At 48.9% G+C, this 20,346-nt stretch overlaps 1 long non-coding RNA gene across 5 annotated transcripts; it reads right to left on the bottom strand.

Annotated features, from left to right (window-relative positions):
- Positions 1–5,685: 5,685 nt before the first annotated feature.
- LOC102546393 (uncharacterized) lies at positions 5,686–19,354 on the bottom strand. Of its 5 annotated transcripts, none has more exons than XR_010060510.1 (6): positions 17,239–19,354; positions 13,597–16,775; positions 13,447–13,519; positions 12,715–12,930; positions 6,524–9,865; positions 5,686–6,257 (listed from the first exon to the last, which is right to left on the bottom strand). It is a non-coding gene; the product is annotated as an uncharacterized LOC102546393 (long non-coding RNA). The 5 variants fall into 5 exon arrangements; XR_005496934.2 differs by having other exon boundaries at positions 5,764–6,257; positions 9,768–9,865; positions 13,447–13,502; positions 15,849–16,775; positions 17,239–17,464; XR_010060511.1 differs by lacking the exon at positions 5,686–6,257 and having other exon boundaries at positions 9,779–9,865; positions 13,597–13,720; positions 14,377–16,775; positions 17,239–19,294.
- Between the last annotated feature and the right edge of the window lie 992 nt (positions 19,355–20,346).

Below are 20,346 nucleotides of genomic sequence, written 5' to 3'. Positions count from 1 at the left end.
AGGGGTTGGAGGCTTGGGGGGTGGCTACACCTTGGGGAGCCAGTTAGCTGGGCAGACAGTGGAGAGGAGGGAAGTGAGAGAGTGGACTTTTCCAGTCTTAGGATGGACCTGTTACACCCTAGACCAGGTATTAACGAAGGCATCCGGCTCAGCTGCCTAGCTTCCCAGTCTCCTCCTCACTATGGTCAAAGTGAAAAGTAGAATTCTTTTTCCCTCAGCTTCCCAACCTCATCCCTGGACAAGATGAGAGAGCACCTCAGCCCCTGATAGAGGAGCCTGGGGACCTCCTCTGGGCAGGACCCAGGCCTGGGTAGGAAGAGTGCAGTGCTTAGTAGACTCCTCTTGCACTCTAGAGAATGACAACATGGAGCACACATGTACCACGCCCAGGGAACACACACACACACACACACACACACACTCATAGTGAATGTGTGTTCATGTAGCACACATGAATGTACAAATTCATAAGCTTATATACCACACACAAGCACAAACAGGCAGATTATACAGTCACACACAATACATGCAGTCACACACAGAGCACACACCCACACTACACACACTCCTACATATACGATGCAGTCCCACTTTACATACATGAAGTGGAAACTTAAGGGTTCTTTGGAAAGTCAGCTGTGTTGGATGATGTTTGGCTAAGGCGAACACGTGACGGTAGTTTCATTGAAGTGGACACGGGTGTGAAAGGCTAAGGCAGAGTCGTGAAGGAACGTTCCGCTGAAGCAGACACGGGAGAAAGGGTATTCTGCTGAAGCAAGTATGTGAAAGGACACGTGATGAAGGAGCCTTTGCTAACGACACACGTGTATTGCATCGCATAGTTGAGCTCCATTTGTTGGGACTCCATAGGGAGAAATGCTCCAAGAAACTTCTGGTGGTGCAATGCAGTTTCCTCCAGCTTCCAAGGACTTGAGCTGATTGGCAAAGTGATGTCAGCTGAGACGGATGTGCACGCTGGGGTGAGACCTGTGGAGGACACGTGATGCTTGGAGGGCGTGTAAAAAGAACTCTATGGACAGTGAGGGAGGCTGGACTTGGCTTGCTGGTATAGCTAGCAGCAACACTTGTTGGTCTTCACTGATCTCTTCCCTGAGAGAGGCATAGCCGAGAACTTTTCCTGGCATTCCTCCTGGCCCCTCCTGCTGACTTGTGCTGAGGCTGAGGCCTGGCTGTCTTTGCTAGACTGTGCCACCACTAAGTGTCTGCTATTCTGACTCTACTGAACTGGACTGCTGGTATCTGTGAAGTGCGTGCGAGTGGATTGAGCTGCCGCTGCTGACCTGTGAACTGAACTGCTGATGTCCTGACAACACAGATGGGAGCTGCTCCAAAGAACCTTTCTAAACTTTCCTCCCCACCCCCGTATCCTTTCTTTTCTATTATCTCTGGTGGGTTGGGGGGCTACAAGGGAGGTTAAAGCGTTTAAGAACCATCATTAAAAATAAGGTTTGAAAAGAATTAAAGTTACACGTACATGCACTGACACACACATCCATACGTAGTCCACACAGAGAATACAGACACACATGAAGAAGTTCTTGGGTTGTACCCTTAGTGGGAACTTCTATGGTAGATTCCAGCATCCTGGGGAGGGTGGAGGGGGTGCTGACATTAGGGAGGAAGGCCGCTCACCTGACAAGGTCACTTGTGTAGAAGACAAGGCAGGCTTTCTGTGGAGAAAAACATCGTTTTTTGTTCTTGTAATATGACCCTGTAATCTGGTAATTGTTTTCAGGTAACTCAGAAGACAGCCTCTGTAGGCAGAGCATCTTGAGGAGCCTACTGTTCTCTGTGTGATCTTCCTTAGTAAGCGTCTCAGCACAGAGGGCACGGCCTGCACTGGGATGGGTGAGCATTCCTGGTCAGGCTTCGCACTGGATATGCTGAAACACTCAAGTCTGGCCTCTCCCCAACAGACGCTCCACAGTTGCGTGTCCGGGTTATTTTCTGACAGTGTTTCGTCTTGGTGGCTCCATGTGCATGTGACCTGCTTGTGCTCTCCCACTCTCTCTCCACCCCTTTATCCTTCAGTTTCTCTGGTTCTGAGCTCTGTTTGGTGCCACTTTTAGCTTGCCATTTACAGTGAGCCATCGACCTGGGGTCTCCGCACTTCCGTGAACACATCCCTGATTGGTGTCCCTGGGCAGGGAGGGAGTTTCTGGAAACACTCCATCTCATCTAGTAATGCATTTTTTAGGAGGTGGCATAGAGCAAAAGCATCAGCTCCAAGCTGCCCAGGAGTCAGTACCAGGCTTTCCCACACTTGTGTGGGGTAGACATGAATTGTGTTGCACCCTTCCTGAGTTAGGACTCGTAGGTGTGCAGTCAAGCTCTGTGAGCCCTGTGACCTCCCAGGCACGTGGTTAGAGAACCACTAAATGCAACTTTACATCATGTGGGGTTTGTGTTACGTTTTTTTTTTGTTTTTTTTTTTTTTGGTTCTTTTTTTCGGAGCTGGGGACCAAACCCAGGGCCTTGCGCTTCCTAGGTAAGCGCTCTACCACTGAGCTAAATCCCCAGCCCCTTGTGTTATGTTTTTAAGAGCAGCAGCATAGCGTGAGTTGAGCTACCTGCTGGAGAAGGAGGGTGGGGTTTTCCCCCAACGATGTCTGCTTTATGTTGACAGCTCTGAGCCAGCTAGACCTTGAATCAAATCCTTAAGTCAAGGTGTGGAAAGAAAGCTAAATCTAAGCGGGGCACAGACCCAGGTTTGCCTAGGGTCACAAAACTGATTAATCCAGGAGTAAACACCAATCAGAGATTCCTTTGTCTTTGAAAACCCCAGGAAAAGATCTTAGGGTGATCCGGGCAGAGCTGTGGTGTACCACACAATGGAGCAGCTGACTGTCATCGAGTAAACAAGGCCCTGCCATCTCAAGGCCCCGAATGCTGGACACTCAAAGAGGCAGACTTCTGAGCATCCAGGAAGGAATGAAATCCTGCAGAGGCTGGGTTGGCTCAGAGATGCCTAAGCCAGGTTCTGTCAGAACGGTATATGTCAGCCTGTTTAAACCAGTGCATTTGTGGCTCCCTGTTAGGTGTCAGAGTTTTCAGTGGTCACTAGGGTGCTCACCTAACTGTGGCTCATGTGTGACCTGGCTGTGCCAGGACCTTTGACGTGAGTGCCTTGCCCTTATCCTCACTGAAACCCGTTTGGCTTAGCTTTGCTGATGTCTCCCAATAACCCTGTTCTGGTAACAACCAAACACACTCTTCTGAGTTTGTGCTTCTGCCGTCATATTTAATTTTAAAATGTTACTTATCCTCTGACGCTTTCCAAAAGAGTCCTATGCCCCTGTCGCATTGATACAAACACTTTCCTTTTTAGAAATGTACTTGTTTATTGGCAACATGTGTCTGAGTGTTTCGTTTCGCTTCCATGCCTGTGTGTGCCTGGTGCCTGAGAAGGCCAGAAGAGGGGATCAGATACCCTGGAACTAGAGGTACAGATGGTTGTGAGCCCACTGTGTGGGTGCTGGGAACTGAACCCCGGTCCCCTGTAAGAGCAGCCAATGCTCTTAATCGCTAAACCACATCTCCGGCTCTTGAATACCAACTCCTATCTCCCAGTGTTGCTTCCTAGATTTTCCCCTTGTCTCTCACTTCAAGTTGTTTGCTAGTTTGTTTCTTTCCTGTTCTTTTGTTTTGAAACAGGGTCTTCCTACCCAGCCCTGGGTGCCTCGAACTTCTCATCTTGCCTCAGCCTCCTGAATCTGACCTTTCTTTTCCACAGAGGTGTTTGTGTGCACGCCCAGCCAAGACTGTCTGCTAGCTAAGAGGTGTTGGTGCTTGTCTGGAGCCGCGTGCTGGGGTTGGCACTAGGGGTCTGCCCAGGATGACTGGTACCCTTAGGTACCCTTTTATGGCCACACTTCTGAGTTTAAATGGAATCCTGTAGAAGTGTGTAGTGTGTGTGTCAAAGCTCTATCACATCTGAGGAATGGGAGGGCAGTCCCAGCCTCAAAAAAGAACCATAATGTGCTCTAGCTAGCCTGTCCTCAGGCGTCAGAGCAGTAGAGCCGAAATTCCAAAGCTCTGAATGACAGGAAGTGAGTGGTAAAAACCTACATTGGCTCTTCTCCTCTCAGGCTTAGCCTTCACTGTCAACTTTACTGGACTTAAGATCACAATGGAAAGACATTTCTCTCTCTCTCTCTCTCTCTCTCTCTCTCTCTCTCTCTCTCTCTCTCTGTGTGTGTGTGTCTGTCTGTCTGTCTGTCTGTCTGTCTGTCTGTCTGTGTCTAGTTTCTCCAGAACGGTTTAACTAAGGAGAGAAGGCTCGTTCTGAGTATAGGCAGCAGCATCGCCCAGGCTGGGGTCTCAGACTGAATATGCAGGGCGAAGGAGAAAGTGTTGCGGGCACTAAGCGTGCCTCGCTTTCTGCTTCAGGGAGAACGTAACCAGATGCCTCCCGCCCCGTCAGCGTGTGAATATAGAATTGATATTAACTTCAGGATTACGCAGCTCTGCGGCCTGCGCCGTCTCCAACCATGGACTTCACTGTCAGATTCTGAGCTTTAAAAAGCCCTCCCATAAGTTGTTTTTCTTGAGTATTTTTGGGGGCGACCAGCAAAGTAAGCAATACACCTTGGTAGAAGTGGGTCATTCACACAGTGTGGTCAGGGAGGCAATCAGGGATGGATATTTGTTCGCTGTAGTGGGCTCTCCAAGACTCCCAGACTTAGCCTTGAAGAGAGCAGGTTCTTCTCTTTAGGCTCATCCCCACACCTCCCCAGGATGGGGACGGTTTCCAAAGACTGGATGTCTCCCTGAATCTTCTCCTGTGCTTCTGTGACCACCCCCAGGTTACAGTGTAGTTAGAGAGGGCATCCATGGCAGCTGCAGGCTCAACATTCAATGTCTCGGTTCTGATTTGGGATGAGGTCACTCAAGCCTTTCACTTCCCCTGATCAGCCTCAGCACCAAGAGATCTCTGTCTCCCTCCGGCTTCCTGGATTTTTCTGATGATGACACAGTGCACCACGTACGGGGGACAGGGGACTCTGGTCGTGTCTCAGGACACAGGCGGCCATGAGTAGTGGCTCTGTAGGATCCCTTAGCACCTGCAGGGCATGGCTGTGTACTTGCCTGTGCAAGAATTCATCTTGTTAAATAAAATAATTCACATAAAAATACTGTGGTTGTGTATGCATGTGAATGTGTATATATGTGTATGTGTGCACTTATGTTTATGTGTATATGTATATTTATGTGTATGTGTGTATATGTATGTGTAGGTGTGTATTTATGTATATAGTTATGTGTTAATATACATGTGCATGAGTGATTTGCTCTGCTTTTGTTCACTTAAATTTAGCTCTAAAGATACAAATTGTTTATTCAAAAGAGTACATAGCTCATTATGACTCTACCCAGAACCTGATTGCACAGGCCAGGTCTGACTCCCCTCTCACCCATCTCTAACCTGATTCACCTTCTACTGTGCGATGCAGTTGTGCCCATGCTTTGTTTAGGAAATTATTATTCGAAGACAATCACACAGTAGGTATCTTCTCGGCCTGGATTATTTTCATCCATATTATGTTTAGTGAGAGCAATCCACATTGCTAATACCTGTCAATCAAATCGCGAGTGTGTGTGTGTGTGTGTGTGTGTGTGTGTGTGTGTGTAGGGCAGAGGACAATTTTCAGGAGTCAGGTCCCGTGTCCACCATGTGAGTTCCGATCAAACTCAGGTTGTCAGGCTCTGTAGCGGTCACCTTTGCCCACTGACCTCTCTCACCGGCCCTTATTTCAAAAGTTTTAAAACTATAAAGCAGGGGTTGGGGATTTAGCTCAGTGGTAGAGCGCTTGCCAAGCAAGCGCAAGGCCCTGGGTTCGGTCCCCAGCTCCGAAAAAAAAAGAAAAAAGAAAAACAAACAAAAACAAACTATGAAGCAGTAATCAAATTTAAGTTTCAGCACATAATTCATATGCCTGTTAGAACAATTATTTCTTCCATTCGTCTTAAAGCTACAGCAGGGGGAGTAAAGAACGGCTTGCATCTTAAGTGTAGTTGAATAATGGCCTTTATGCAAAACAAATGTTGGAGGAGCCAGCTCATTCATCCATCGAGTCCCAGTGGATTCCTCAGACCCCTGATGGTTTTGTCTGGAGCCTCAGCTCCCTTAAGTCGCAGGAGCCTCCCATGAGGAAATGTCCTTGCTTATCCTTGAACAGCCAGACAGCGAAGACACGGTCTAGTCAGGGTGAGACCCGAAGGGCCGTGCGGCCTCTCTAGAGAAACAGAAGCTGAAGTGAATGGGTGGGGACTGTCCATTTAAACATCGGCTCTAGTCCTCAAATGCTATAATCTCCAGGCCAATAAAACTAATGGGAGCGGTATTTAGCTAATGAAATAGCCTGTGGCCAGATCAAATAGCAATGCAATTCATTAACTTCTCATCTAACGAGGAGGAACAGCAAATTGAATCACATATGCTAATGTTTTCAAAAGCAAAGCAAAATCAGACTGCCGGGGAAATGAGACGTCTGAGATTTACCAGCCAAGTGCCGGTGTGCCTTCTTGTCACCTCCATGTCCCACTCGGCGCCTGACTGATGTGCTCAGTCGCAAGGGATCCCACAGATGCTATAAAAACCTTTGTTGGGGAGTGAGGCGCTACACCAGCCATGGGTGGCTCTCAGGCAGTCACTCACGGAGAAAAGCAATGTCTTCCCACAGAGGAGGCTGCCGGATGACTGCTTGTGGACATAACTTGAAGATGCCAGGTTTAGGTGACAGAACCGAGGGAGGATGTGTCCCAGCCTTAGTCACTGATTAGCTAGGCACTGCTTCTCTTTGACCAAGTGCCTACATCCTCGTGATAAAGAATCCAACTCGGTAACTTTCCCTAAGAAACCCAAATCCCAATGGAGGCCACGCTGGAGGCCAGGGGAGTAGCAGGATCTAACAACAAGACCGTCTCTGTGCCACTGGCCACACTGACTCGGTCACTGCAAACATCGCATGCCTTGCACAGGGTGGTACCAAGTCTGGCTGCTAATTGTTGAAGGCAGAAGTGGCCAGAGAGCCACAGGCTGAAGAAGGGAACATGGGCAGCGAACGGCTTGAGAGAGGATCAGACGAGGGGAAAGACACCACTGAACACTCTGCAGAGAGCTCTGGAAGCAGCATGGCCACTGCATCTGGAGCTCAGAGGTCACTCTTGTCTGCCATTCACCTTGGCAGGTCTTGCTTCATTCCAGGGAGCTCATAGGAAGAGGAACGCCGCAGACTCTTTCAGATTCTGGTTCCTGACCCCTTGAACACTATCATAAGACCCCGTCCTAGAAGGAGTTGGGGATTTAGCTCAGTGGTAAAGGCCCTGGGTTTGGTCCCCAGCTCCGAAAAAAAGAAAAAAAAAAAAAAAAGACCCGGTCCTAGAAGGAGGCAGCCTCTCATCTGGTGAAGCTTGGTTCCTTACTGAACGCAGGGCAGCACCATGTCTTCCGTTGTGTCTACCAAGAGTCCTGACTCAAGCCTCAGGTCTACTGGGACTGCCCCTAAAGACAGAGTCTGGCCTTAGATATATACTCAGTTCACCCTCACCCCTCACTTCTATCAAACTGTAGGGGCCTTTTATGTCACACCCCAGATGTTATGTCTTTCCAGTGTAGACTTGGCAGGAACACAATTCCCAAGAAGGCATTTTTATACCCTAGGATGATCCAGGAACTGGATTGGACTGAGAGCAACTGGTGTGTTAAGAGCACTGACTGCTCTTCCAGAGGTCCCAAGTTCAATTTCCAGCAACCACACGGTGGCTCACAACCATCTGTAATGGGAGCTGATGCCCACTTTGCTTACCTGTGAAATGCAGGCCTGATTTCGTTTGTCATGTTTGTGGTAAGACTGAGCAAGAGAGTCTCCCGTGGACGAGAAGCTCTGAGCCCATGGGATCCTTCTGTGAGTGGGAATACTACGGATCTTTTTCCTTCTTGATTTAAATAAGCTTCTCACATTTAAAAACTCGTCAGAAAAGCAGCAAAGAGAACGCACAGCCTCTGGACCCCACCCCCACCCCCAGCTACCCTCTATGTTAATATTTCACAACACGGAGCCACATGTTCAAAGTCACTTGAGTATGTCACTGCTGAAGGAGTCCACACGGCATCAGCCCTCACTAGCCCCCTGATGTCGTTCTTACATTGCAGGGTCCCTTCGGGGTCCCCATGACCTTCGTTTCCTAGGGTCTGTGACCACTTCTCAGACTTGCCTTGTTTGTGGGGGTGATCTGGACAGTTTTGAGGGGGTCCTGAGAAGATGTTTTTAAAATGTGCTTCAACTGGAGTTTTCTGTTTTTCTTGGGCACAAGCTAGGACATGGACTTGGGGAAGACCACTGAGTCAAGCACCCTCTCATCCTATATACTGCTTGCTCCCAACTGACTCACAGAAGAAATCAGCCTTGGTTAGTTAGTGGCCAGGAGGAGCTTTCAGGCATCTCCCTGCCCCCGGTCTCCCTGGTAGCTGTAGAGAGAATATCTTGTGTGTTGTACGGATTCATCACCTGTCAATTTAAAAAGTCTATGGCCTATAGGAAAGGGTAAAATCAAAGGCGGGACATCCGGGAGGCAGAAAGAATTCCATGATAGAGCCAGGTGCTGGAAATTCTCACTGGAAGATGTGCCAAGTCGGACGCATGGCACCTGAGTGCAGGTAACCAGCTACGTGGCAGAACCGAGGTTAAAGTAAGTGGGTTATTTTAAGTTATGGCGTAGTCAGAGAGGAACCTAGCTATGTGACCTAGGTATTCGTAAATTATTTTGAGTCTGAGTCTTATTTCTGGGAGCATGGAGCTGGGAGGAAGAAACGGACCTAACTTTAACAGGTGGCCCCTGCTCCCACACGGAGGGTAGCACTGAGGCCAAGGGTTGTCATCCTCCTTCATTTGCCTCGATGGAATCTTTTCTCAGGAGGGCTGCTGTCCCTGGGCTCTGTGGGCGGGGCTGAGTCCTGTGGACCGGTCCGGGCCCTGTTGGCTGGGCTGAGCCCTGTGGGTAGTGCTGAGCCCTATGGGCGGGGCTGAGCCCTATGGGCGGGGCTGAGTCCTCTGGGTGGGGCAAGGGGCCTGTGGGCAGAGCTGGGCCCTGTGAGCGGGGCTGAGCCCTGTGGGTGGAGTTGGACCTTGGTTGGGGCGGGGCCCTGTGGGCGGGGTTTTAATATAGAGCAGCTTTGTTTTGATATACGCTCGCTTCCCAAGGTCATGGTGAGTGTTCAATGGCTGCTGGAGAACTGGACCCTGGAGGCAACAGCACCACAGGGCAGTGTGTTCAGCTTGCAAGAAGTATACAATGTGATTAAGAAGTGAATTCATTAGTGAGCCAGCCACCCCCCTCATATTTGCTGTTGTGTGCTAGCAGAGCCTGATCCTTCCTGGGGAAGCTGAGGCCAGGCTTCTGCTCTCGGTGTGGAAGGGCTGTGCTGAGCTACAGCCTGTACGTCTCTTTGTAACTTATGACAGAGGTGGGATAGGCAATCTGCGTGACGCATGCGCTGGCACACACTGCCTGAGACTTCCGCCAGAAGACGCTATCCCGCGCCAGACCCCTTTCGGTATCTAAACCCACAGTGTCTCTTCTGTCACAGTTCAAATCTCATGTGGTACTCTCATTCCTCGTGGTGGTATGCTTCTATCTTGGGGATTCTGACCCTTGGTGACTCTGAGACTAGGTGTTCTATGAATTGATGCTCCGACTAGGGTCAGCCATTCCTGAACTCTGCCCAGAGTGACACACAATCTCACCTGAGGCCAAGTATGGTAGCAAATATCTATAACGCCAACACTCAGGGACTGAGGCAGGGGAATTGTTTTGTAGCCAGCCCAGGCTTTAAGAAGAGACCCTGTTGAAAAGAAAAGAAAGAAAAGCTCAGCTGTACATTCTCAAGGCTCCAGCTCAGACATCTGTCTGGCCCACTGTGAGGAACCCTGGTGCAAACCTTCCTTGTTTCTTCCCCTTTGGCCAATGTGCCTGGCTCCGCCCACATTCTATACCAGCTGTGTCTGCCCACAGCCTGCTTGGTCTACACCTGGTCTTTTCCAACCAGGTCCCCATGTCCAGTCAGTCCTTCCTTGTCATCCAGGGGTTCTCCTTCCACAGCCAGGACGGATGTAGTTTTTATATTCCCAGTTCCCTATATAAGGCCCACTCCATCCTGCATCCCCTTTCTTCCTCAAGTGGTGAGCTTGGGCAGCCCTGCCTGGCTCAGCCCAATCTCGTTCCTTCTCTATTCCTGTCAAAACAATCATGCCCCCCTTCCATCTCTGGTGTCTTGCTCGAGAACCATCTCTTAGTCTCTGCTGTAATCTTCTGGGGTTTGCCGTTGCAGATGCTATGGGTGGGGCTGCCTGGACCCAGAAATCGACCTCACAATCCTGTGAGGACAGGTTGCTTTTCTTGCTTTGTCCTTACACGGTTGTCCTTCTGTATGTGACTGTGCCCTGATTTCCTCCTGCAAAGGCACCGGTGGGACTGGATTTGGGCCTGCCCTAATGACCTAATTTTAACGTTACTACTTAAAACTTCCAAATCCGATCACATTCTGAGACGCTAGGTTAAGATTCTAACATAAGAGTTTGAGGGACACAATTTGCTTTGCAACATCTTCTATCCTTCCTCCTCCCTTTCCTCCCTCCCTTGCTACAAAAACAGAGGTTGAGGACTGCATTGTTATGGTAAAGGACAATGAGAATGTGTTCTTGGTCCTTGGGTAACACCTAGCAGCCCAAAGAGGATAGGTGAGCAGCCACTAGATTTTAAAGCACTTCAAGGCACCTGCAGCCAGTCCTGTATGCTCCACTCTGTGCTGGAAGCCACACCCAGTGTACTGGCTAATTTTGTGTGTCAACTTGACACAAACTGGAGTTATCACAGAAAAAGGAGCCTCGGTTGGGGAATACCTCCATGAGACCCAGCTGTAAGGCATTTTCTTAATTAGTGATCAAGTGGGGAGGGCCCAGCCCATTGTGGGTGGTGCCATCCCCTAGGCTGGTGGTCTTGGGTTCTATAAGAAAGCAAGCTGAGCAAGCCAGGGGAAGCAAGCCAGTAAGTAACATCCTTTCATGGCCTCTGCCTCAGCTCCTGCTTCCTGACCTGCTTGAGTTCCAGTCCTGACTTCTTTGGTGATGAAACAGCCATGTGGAAGTGTAAGCTGAATGAACCCTTTCCTCCCCAACTTGCTTCTTGGTCATGATGTTTGTGCGGGAATAGAAACCCTGACTAAGACACCCAGCTTCCTGTCACAGGGGAAAGTGACTTCCTAAGAGTGGACTTCTTGTCCTTTGAGTTTATAATGGCTAGAACTGTGCCTTCCCACATAGGATGAGTACACCTGTAGTCCTAGCCTAGCACTCAGAAGACTGCGGCAGGAGGATTGCCACAGAGTTGAGGCCTGCCCTAGCTACATAGCAACTTGTTTAGGCCAAAGGTGAAGGAGAAAAAGAGAGGAAAAATAAAAAAAAGAAAACAGAAATTTATGTAGCTGGAAGAAACAACCAGCAAATACTGGTTAAACTGAACCCAAACAAACTGATACTGTGTTGTTATTCTTGTAGGGTTTTCTCTGACTGATGGACTTTGCCATTGGACTTAACGCACATTTTATTTTGCTTTTAAATCCATAAACATATAAATGCATGCCTCAAAAGAGGCAACGGCCCCACATATCGGGAGAGAATAACTTCTGTGATTTCTCTTATTTAGAAATTTCACACTTTCCCATCGCAATGTGTAAATACATCTAAAATTGAAACTGTGATGATGAGTTAATATGTTACATTTGACATGAGCCAAAAATAAAAATGTGCCTCATTCTCTGAAAACGGTGAGCAAATTAGTTAAAAAAAAAAAAACTCACCAAGACTTGGAAAAATGTTTTGTTTTTGTTTTTATATATATGAAATCTAATGTAACCAAGGCTGAACTCACCCCATAGGCTGACTTTACCCTCTCTGACCTTCCTGCTTCCATTCCTTGTATGGTGGGTTAGACTGTGCTGCCTTTCTTATCTTATGTTTGAGAAAGTAAAAGGCGCTAAATCGGAAGAGACCACCTTGGGGTAAACAGATGGCTACTAAATGGTTAAGGACAGAGGCAAAGGGACTGTCATGGTTTGAATGTGCTTGGCCCAGGGAATGGTACGATTTGGAGGTGTGGCCTTGTTGGAATAGATGTGTCTCTGTGGGCAGGGGCTTTAAAGCCCTCATCCTAGCTCCTTGGAAGCCAGTCTTCTCTTAGCATCCTTCAGATGAAGATGTAGACTCTCAGCTCCTCCTGCACCATGCCTGCCTGGATGCTGCCATGTTCCCGCCTTGATGATAATGGACTGAATCTCTGAACCTGTAAGCCAGCCCCAATTAAATGTTGTCCTCATAGGAGTTGTCTTGGTCATGGTGTCTGCTCGCAGCAGTAAAACCCTAACTAAGATAGGGACCCTTGCTCAACGTGAGCACCAGCTGCCTTAGTGGAAATCCAGCTCTAGACAATCTGCACCCCCCTCCCCATTCTTCCAAACTCTGTGGGCACCTGGGCTCACATCCACATACCCACACACAAACACACATTTAAAAGAATACAAATATCTTTTTTTTTAAAGAAATGCCCAGTTTTGTTACTGCAGTTACACCTCAGCAGCTCCCTGCAATGCCCCCCCAGCGCCCATGCCACTTACAAGTATGGCAACAGCGTTCATACCTGAGGCTCATATGGAGAACCACTGGATAGACATCACAGCCTTCCCTCTTCTAATCCAGGAACTGGTGGCAGGTTTCCCTCAGTCTCAGCTGGGTTTTACAGGGTGTGACTAAAACCAGGTGTCTGTTGGCCATATGTCGGGCATGGGGCTGGGAGCTGCCCTGATCTCAGGCTCCTGGTCACAGACTTCACCCCTGTGCTGCTGCTTCTTGGCCTCTGCGACAGTCAGGACAGGGATGGCTTTTCAGCGATTGAGCCACGAGAAGCCACCTGCACAAGTTGAGGGACCCGGGAACCTAATGCCAGAGCATGGAGGCTGAGGAGTAACGCTGGAGCAGGACCCGTGCAGGGAAAGATGTTGCCAGAGTGGAATAAAATCAGCAGATGTTGGGGCAGAATGTCCCGTGGGAAAGTGACATGGTGTATAACAACACTGCTCTTGGCTATTTAGCGTCTTCTGTCCAGATGCAAAGGACCCTTAGCCAAACATTTCTGACACCATGACATTTCCCACCAGGATTCTGTAAAGCCCAGCTCTTAAGGGGTTCAGGTTTGGGAAGCAAGCATTATGTCAAGAAAGGCCACCAGGACCTGCGCTGTTAGGCCAGCTGAGTATGGTGCTGCAAACCTGTCATCCCAGCACCGAGGAGGCAGAGACAGATGTCATTGCAAGTTTGGGGCCAGCCTGAGTTAAAGAGTGAGACCCTGTCATGGTTGTCAGCTTGACTATACCTGGAGTGACCTGCAATCCAGAATTGGCGGATGTCCCTGTGGTCCAGATCTTGAGGCTAGAAGACACAAGTTTCTGACCTGGATCTTGGCATGGAGATCTTGAGGCACAGTGGCCATGAAAAGCTTAGGTCCAGGCAAAGCAGTACATACCTTTAATCCCAGGAGACTGAGGCAAGGAAATCTCTGAGTTCAAGGTCAGTCTGGGACAAAGCAAGTCCCAGATCCAGGTGTGGTGTTTTACACCTTAATCTGGGCCACACCTTCTGCTGCAGGCCTACATAAGGACATTGGAAGAAGGAAGATTGGTTCGTCTTCACTACTTGTATTTACGTGCCAGCACATCTGTTGGAAGCTACGTCTACAGAAGGCCAGCTGAAACAACTAGCCTTGTGGGACTCAGCGACTACTAGATCCTCGGGCTTCCCATTCACAGCTTACCCTTGTTGGGGTAGTTGAAATACAGACCGTAAGTCGTCACAATAAATTCCCTCAATGTAGAGAGACATTCCATAAGTTCTGTGACTCTAAAGAACCCTGACTAATACAGACCCTGTCTTCAAAAAAAAAAAAATCAAAAACAGATAAAACAAAACTAAAATCTGTTTTGTCCTTATAATAGCTTAGATTGGATATAAAAGTTTTCTTAATCTTATTTGAATTGAGAGAGATGGGAGAGGGAGAGGGGAGGGGGAGGGAGAGGGAGAGAGAGAGAGAGAGAGAGAGAGAGAGAGAGAGAGAGCGAATGAATGGTGGAATGATGTGTGTGTGTGTGTGTGTGTGTGTGTGTGTGTGTGTGTGTGGGCATGTGTGCACATATGATTTTAGATTCCTTGGGACTGAAGTTGCAGCCAGTTCTGAGCTGCTCAGTGTGTGTTCTGGGACCCGAATTTGAAGTTTCTGACCTTCTGAAGAACAGTAGGCACTGTTTACCTTGGGGCCATCTCACCAACCCCTGGTTTTTAGTTTTGTTTTTTTGAAACAAGGCTTCATTGTACAGGGCAGATGGCCTAGAAAGAAATTTTTCTTTTAAGAAGCAAAATATTACCAAAGCTGAACTCTAGCTCCACAATGCTGAACTGCATTAAACTGGATGAAACAGGCCTGAGGGTCTCAGAGACAGTGGGGCTAGATATCATGTCTCTAATTCCTCCAGATAAGAATTCCATCACAGAAACCGAGGAAATTCACAAACTTCACAAGAAAGTAACAAGACTCAATTTAAAAAAACTCCTAGAGGAAGAAAAACTCATTGGAGGAACTGCCTGGAAGGTGGTCGGGACCTCTGGAGGAGCAGCCAGTGCTCCCAACCGCCCCAGTCACAGGCAGCCTCTCCTAACTAGTCTGATTTTGTTTTTATGATGGTGCACCTGTTCTTCTGGACCTCGTGCTGTTAGTTTTGATAAGCCAACCTGCTGCCTCCATCTCGGGCTTGAAAGCTATCTTATAGTAGAGACGAACTAGGCTCACTCCTGTTTATGGTTAAATTTCTGTTTCTCAAGGATTGGACTATGTCAACTACAAATAGTTCTGTACTGTCTGTTACAGGAAACAGCAAGCACACCTTTGATACAAAGTTATTATGACCACCTGTTGTCATGACCACCTTGTTATAACCACCTGTTGTCATGACCACCTTGCTATAACCGTGTTGTCATGACCACCTTATTATAACCGTGTTGTCAAGACCACCTTGTTATAACTGTGTTGTCATGACTACCACCAAGCCACCATGTCTTCGTTATGACCAATTTGTTAGACTTAGGTTCTGCTTCTGTAACCCAGCCTATTTGCCTGCCAAATCCCCCATTTGGAAAACCCCTATTCCCAAACTATAAACACCCTGGGCAGTGGTGACATACAACTTTAATGCCAGCACTCAGGAAGCAGAGGAAAGTGGATCTCTGTGAGTTTGAGGCCAGCCTGGTCTAAGGATGGAGTTCCATAACAGTCAGGGAAAGCTACATAGAGAAACTTTGTCTCAAAGAAACAAACAAACAAACAAACAACAATATCAACAAAGGAAAAAAAGAACTTGCCCATGTCCAAAGCTGATCTTGTGAACTTCACCTTTAGGGAGAGACAGCTCATGTAGGAACAAAAAATAATTTATTTGGCCATGGTTTCAGTTGGAGGTCTCCCCCCGTTGAATCCGTGGGATTAACAATTTCCTTCGCTCAGAGCCGTCCTGCCCACAGAGGCCCCCTTTGTGTTCAGGGTCACAGGAACAAACTTAGTCCCTAGAAATTCTGAATGGGTGCAGCCGCCAACAGCCCCAAATGTTTGTCCTTCCCGGTCTGCTCCTTTTGCTCTTCTTCTACACCACCTAACGGATGCTGGTGTCTACACACAAGGGATGGTTTAGGAATGGCGCACCATGTCCCTTGGCAGTGCATACACGTTACCTGGCTGTCCCAGTGCCTGGTTCTCATCATCTTTCTTCAAGATGGGTCTGGTCAGCTCTAGGAGAGCGTGGTGTACCAGTGCTGGCTGGTTTTCTTCTTAGAGGGGGATGGCAACACGTGTAGGTTGCTCTGTTTCTACTTTCTCCAAGTAAAACCTCTTTGCTCCTGTATCTTTATCTTTGGTTCTGATTGATTTTTTTTTTATCATACTTCACAGACAGCCTACACACAGTAGCCAGGGGGTGGTGGCAGTGTGGTGTGTGTGTGCGAGGCATTAACAGTGCCAGTCAGCTTCCCCTTAGGAAAGAAATGCCTCAGGGCCTTTAGTCACGAAGCGGCAGCTATCTGAAAACGCAGAACAGGATTAAGGGGCACAGTGGGCCTCTGGAGTGCTCTAGGGAGCAGAGCAGCAGGAAGCAGGGTTCTTATCAGCCCCAAACCTACCACCAGGGAGGTAGAGCTCATAGCTGGTGTACTCTACCTTGGCCAACCTGATCATACCACTGGAGCGAGGAGCTGCCAAGAATCCCAGTTTCCACCCCTCCAGCCCCTCCCAGCTTCCCAGGGTCATAGTACGGAGGGTGGAGGTGGGGTGAGGGGAGCAGGAAAAGGTTGCAAATAATTCACAGAGAAGGGGCCAGCCCCAAAGCCCCCACCTCTACATGGGAAACAAAGAGAGAAGCCCCAGCCTTTATGAAGCAGCAAGAAGACAGGTTCCCAGGAGGGCTGTATAATCAGGCTCACGACAGATCTGCACAGGGCCTGGTATTCCTTTACTCCATAACTGCTCAGGAAGTTAGAAGCCTCTGCAATGGAAGGTGTCCAGGGGTGACGGGAGATGCTGCTGTCCTCCGAACGCAGAGCTGCAGTTTTCTTCCATCAATCCGTAAGCAGTGTTGGGGCTGCAGTAGGTCGAAGCTCCCTGTGCTGTACACAGAGGTCTTCAGAGAGGGTTTCTGTTACTAGCGACCCCAGAGCAGAGCCTTCCCAGACACCAAGACCACAGGCTTGGCACACAAAGCAGCCAGTGAAGCTTCGGTCCTCCTGTGGTTCCCAGGGTGGGTGCCCTTATATCGTGCGCCCATGTTCCTTCAGCCATAAGCAAGGGTAATGATAGCACCCCTTGGGCTGCTCCTGTTGTTGAAATTATTTAACCCCAAGCCGGGATTAAATAACCCGTCTTGACCATTTAGCTCCTGGATCGAAGACACACACAACTTTTATATTTACAATGAGCCTCAAGCAGCACAAGAGCAGGGCAGATGTCTACCTCTGTGCTATTAGAATTTATTTTCCTACTGATAACCCTGAGTTATTACTAGCTGTGTTTCATCTGGGCTGCTCTTAACCCCAATTGGCCAGCCCTCGGGGCCATGTTTTCATGACTCACCATAATGACTTCTACTTCTTCTTCTTCCTCTTCTTCCTCCCTCCTCTCTCTGTCTCTCTCTGTGTCTCTGTGTCTCTGTCTCTCTGTGTGTCTCTCTCTGTCTCTCTTTGTCTCTGTCTCTCTGTCTCTCTCTGTCTCTCTCTCTCTGTTTCTCTCTCTCTCTCTCTCTTTTCTCTCTCTGTCTCTCTCTCTCTCTCTCTTCTCTTTGGCACCCTAGCCTGGGGAAACCTAAACCCCACCTATGTCTCTTCTGCCTAGCTATTGGCTGTCTCAGCATCTTTACTTACCAATCAGAAACAGCTTAGAGTGAGGTCATACAGTGTGACTTGGTTCTATTCCTCTCCTCTCTGGGACAACCATTCTGTGTAGCATTAGAATACACAGTATCAGGCCAACCCACTGCGGCTTTCTAGTGGCCAGCATGCCCCCTGACACAGCTACTCAGTAGGTTCTAGTGCAGCCAGTGCTTGACCATCTACTGGTTCCAACAAATCTCTCGCTTCATCCGCCATTGTTTTCTGCAATCGGCCCCATGGCCAGGTCCCTAGAATCCTCCTTCCGGTCTAAGACAGAATAAGGCTTGATTTCCCAGCCATGTTGTTTGTCCATAATGAGAAGAAGAATTTTGCAGGATATGAGTCTGTAGTTGGGGTCCACTACATTCTGCTATCTCCTTTCTTCAAAGTTTGCAGCTTCTGCCTTCAGAATGCCCGAGGTCAACTGCTCCAGGGGCAGGCACAGCAAGCAGTTCAGACTCTACAAGCTTCACCTTGGCTTCCTCAGATTGGAGGGCAGTAGGGACTCTGTCTGTCCTCTGGACTGTCTTCTGCTGAAGGACAGGGCCCCAGGAAGCCTCCTCTGGGTGGCAACACTTGCCATTGAGCGCAAGTCCCCGAGGCTGAGCTGGCAATGCTATGAGCTGGTAGAGCTATGAGCTGGCAATGCTATGAGCTGGTAGAGCTATGAGCTGGCAATGCTATGAGCTTGTAGAGCTATGAGCTGGCAATGCTATGAGCTGGTAGAGCTATGAGCTGGCAATGCTATGAGCTGGTAGAGCTATGAGCTGGTAGAGTTATGAGCTGGTGACACTTAGAGCTGAACTGACAGATGGCAAGTTGAGCCCCGTATTGAGGCCTGGCCTCTCTGTTCTTCAGCTTGGCCTTTGTAACCAACCAGGCAGGTTACTGATGAAAACAGAGACTTGAAAAACAGAATGTATAGATCTACTGCACAGGTAGAATGCAGCCTGAATTTCAGTCAGACAACACCTCCTGCTTACATATATGTCCTGATCATTGATAGCACCCCCAATCGAAGAGCACCCCTAGAATCCCCATCAGACCCAGGTCCGGTCTCTTATGTCCTCCCTACACTCTAAGCAACCCTGAGCTCTGCTAAACACAACAGCCCCTGAGGAGGGAATTTGGACCAGAACTCCATATTGGACAGAACGTAGCCATTGACCCATGCTTGAACTTGGCAAAGATTTGCTGGTTCTCATCACTGGGCAGGAAGAATCAGAGGAAGACAGGGAAGGGATTCAAACTTTAATGGTCACCTCTATTCTCCAAGTGTCTATCAAATTTCCACCTTGAATGTTTGGGAAGAGAACATCTGTGCTGTAGATCATCTGTAAGCCCAAGTGGGCCATTTGCCTTGCGAGGATAGAGTAAGGGCGCCCACCTGGCTCTTGCGTGATGAGAAATGCTGGAAGCATGTCGGCAGGAAAGAATTCCAAAGACGCTGCGCAGGCTCCCCAGATTCCGAGTGGCTCCAAATGTCCCCTTGCTTTCTGGAACCTGAGGGGTGGCGTGAGGCCTGCAGCTCAGCTGGAAGTGGAGGCCAGCGCTCAGACATCAGATTGACAGATTGGTCCCAGGGAAAACTGGCCTGGTCCCTGCAGGAGAGTAGCCACCACAATGAGTCTCGCTCACTGTGACTTGCGGAGCTTAGGGTGCTGTGGACGAGCTGATGTGTAACCTCCGTTCGTAGGATGCAAAGTGAGTTTCTAGTCTTAAATGATTGCATAGACTTAGATGAAATCCTAGCGCGGCTGCTATCCAGCCATTGTTGAACTTGGAAAGGTCACTCGGGTATCAGAAATAAAAACAAATTTGAATTTGCCTTGAGAATCAAATAATTACAGAAAGCATGGTTGAGCACACACAAAAAGCTGACACAGGATGGCTGCTATTGTCACCACGGGTGAGTCTGGTCCTCAGGCCTGCCCCGCCCACCTCCTGCCAAGAGAAAGCAGCACCGGGTGCCAATACCACACTCTCCCCAGTGCTCCAGCCAGACTCTGGTCAGGCAAATGTGATGCCTGGCTGCTTCTGCCCAGTGTGACTCTCTTCTGAATGGCCTCTGGAACCACATCTGCCCAGTGTGACACTCTTCTGAATGGCCCCTGGAAGCACAGGCTTCTCTGCAGTTCAGCGGAGGCCATCCAGTGCACAGCATTTTCTGAGGTTGCCCTGCTAGCTCACTCCCTCTTGTCTACCTCCCCAGATACCACCCACCGTTTTAGAACGTAAACCTTGGTTACGTCTCTCCCATTGCACTGCTTCCTAGAGAGTAACAGGGCGAGGTCCTCAGTTTATACCAGCCTGAAACACGTTCACACAGCCCAGAACCCAATACATTTGGGAAAACAGTAGAGAGTGATTGGGTTTGCTGCTCAACAAGAAAAGAGAGGCAGGAAGATAGAAGGACAGAGATAGACAGACAGACAGACACACAGACACACAGACAGACACACAGACACACAGAGTGGGGAGGGGAAAGGAGGAAGTAGGAGACTACCCCAGTGTCTGCCACCCTTTCACCACCCCCTCCCCCAGCTCTCTGACTCACATGAGCCTGAAAGCCTCTAGCCAGAGCACTTCCCAGCCAACTCCAGCTGACTGGTTGCAGAATTAATCTGATCCACACATGTTGCAGAATTAACCTGATCCACACTATGCCTGCTCTGGCTTCTGCTGTCCTGGTGTCTGTCAACTCTTAGTAAGCATGAGATCTTTCTCCCCACGACCACTTTCTAGTTATGTCTTTTGTTTCACTTTCCCTGGTTGTCCAGCTTTGGGGGAACTCGTGACCTCTGGCCTATGT

Source organism: Rattus norvegicus, chromosome 19 (assembly GCF_036323735.1).
Source record: "Rattus norvegicus strain BN/NHsdMcwi chromosome 19, GRCr8, whole genome shotgun sequence".
Classification (NCBI taxonomy): Eukaryota; Metazoa; Chordata; class Mammalia; order Rodentia; family Muridae; genus Rattus; species Rattus norvegicus.
This window is presented reverse-complemented; position numbering and strand designations above follow the sequence as displayed.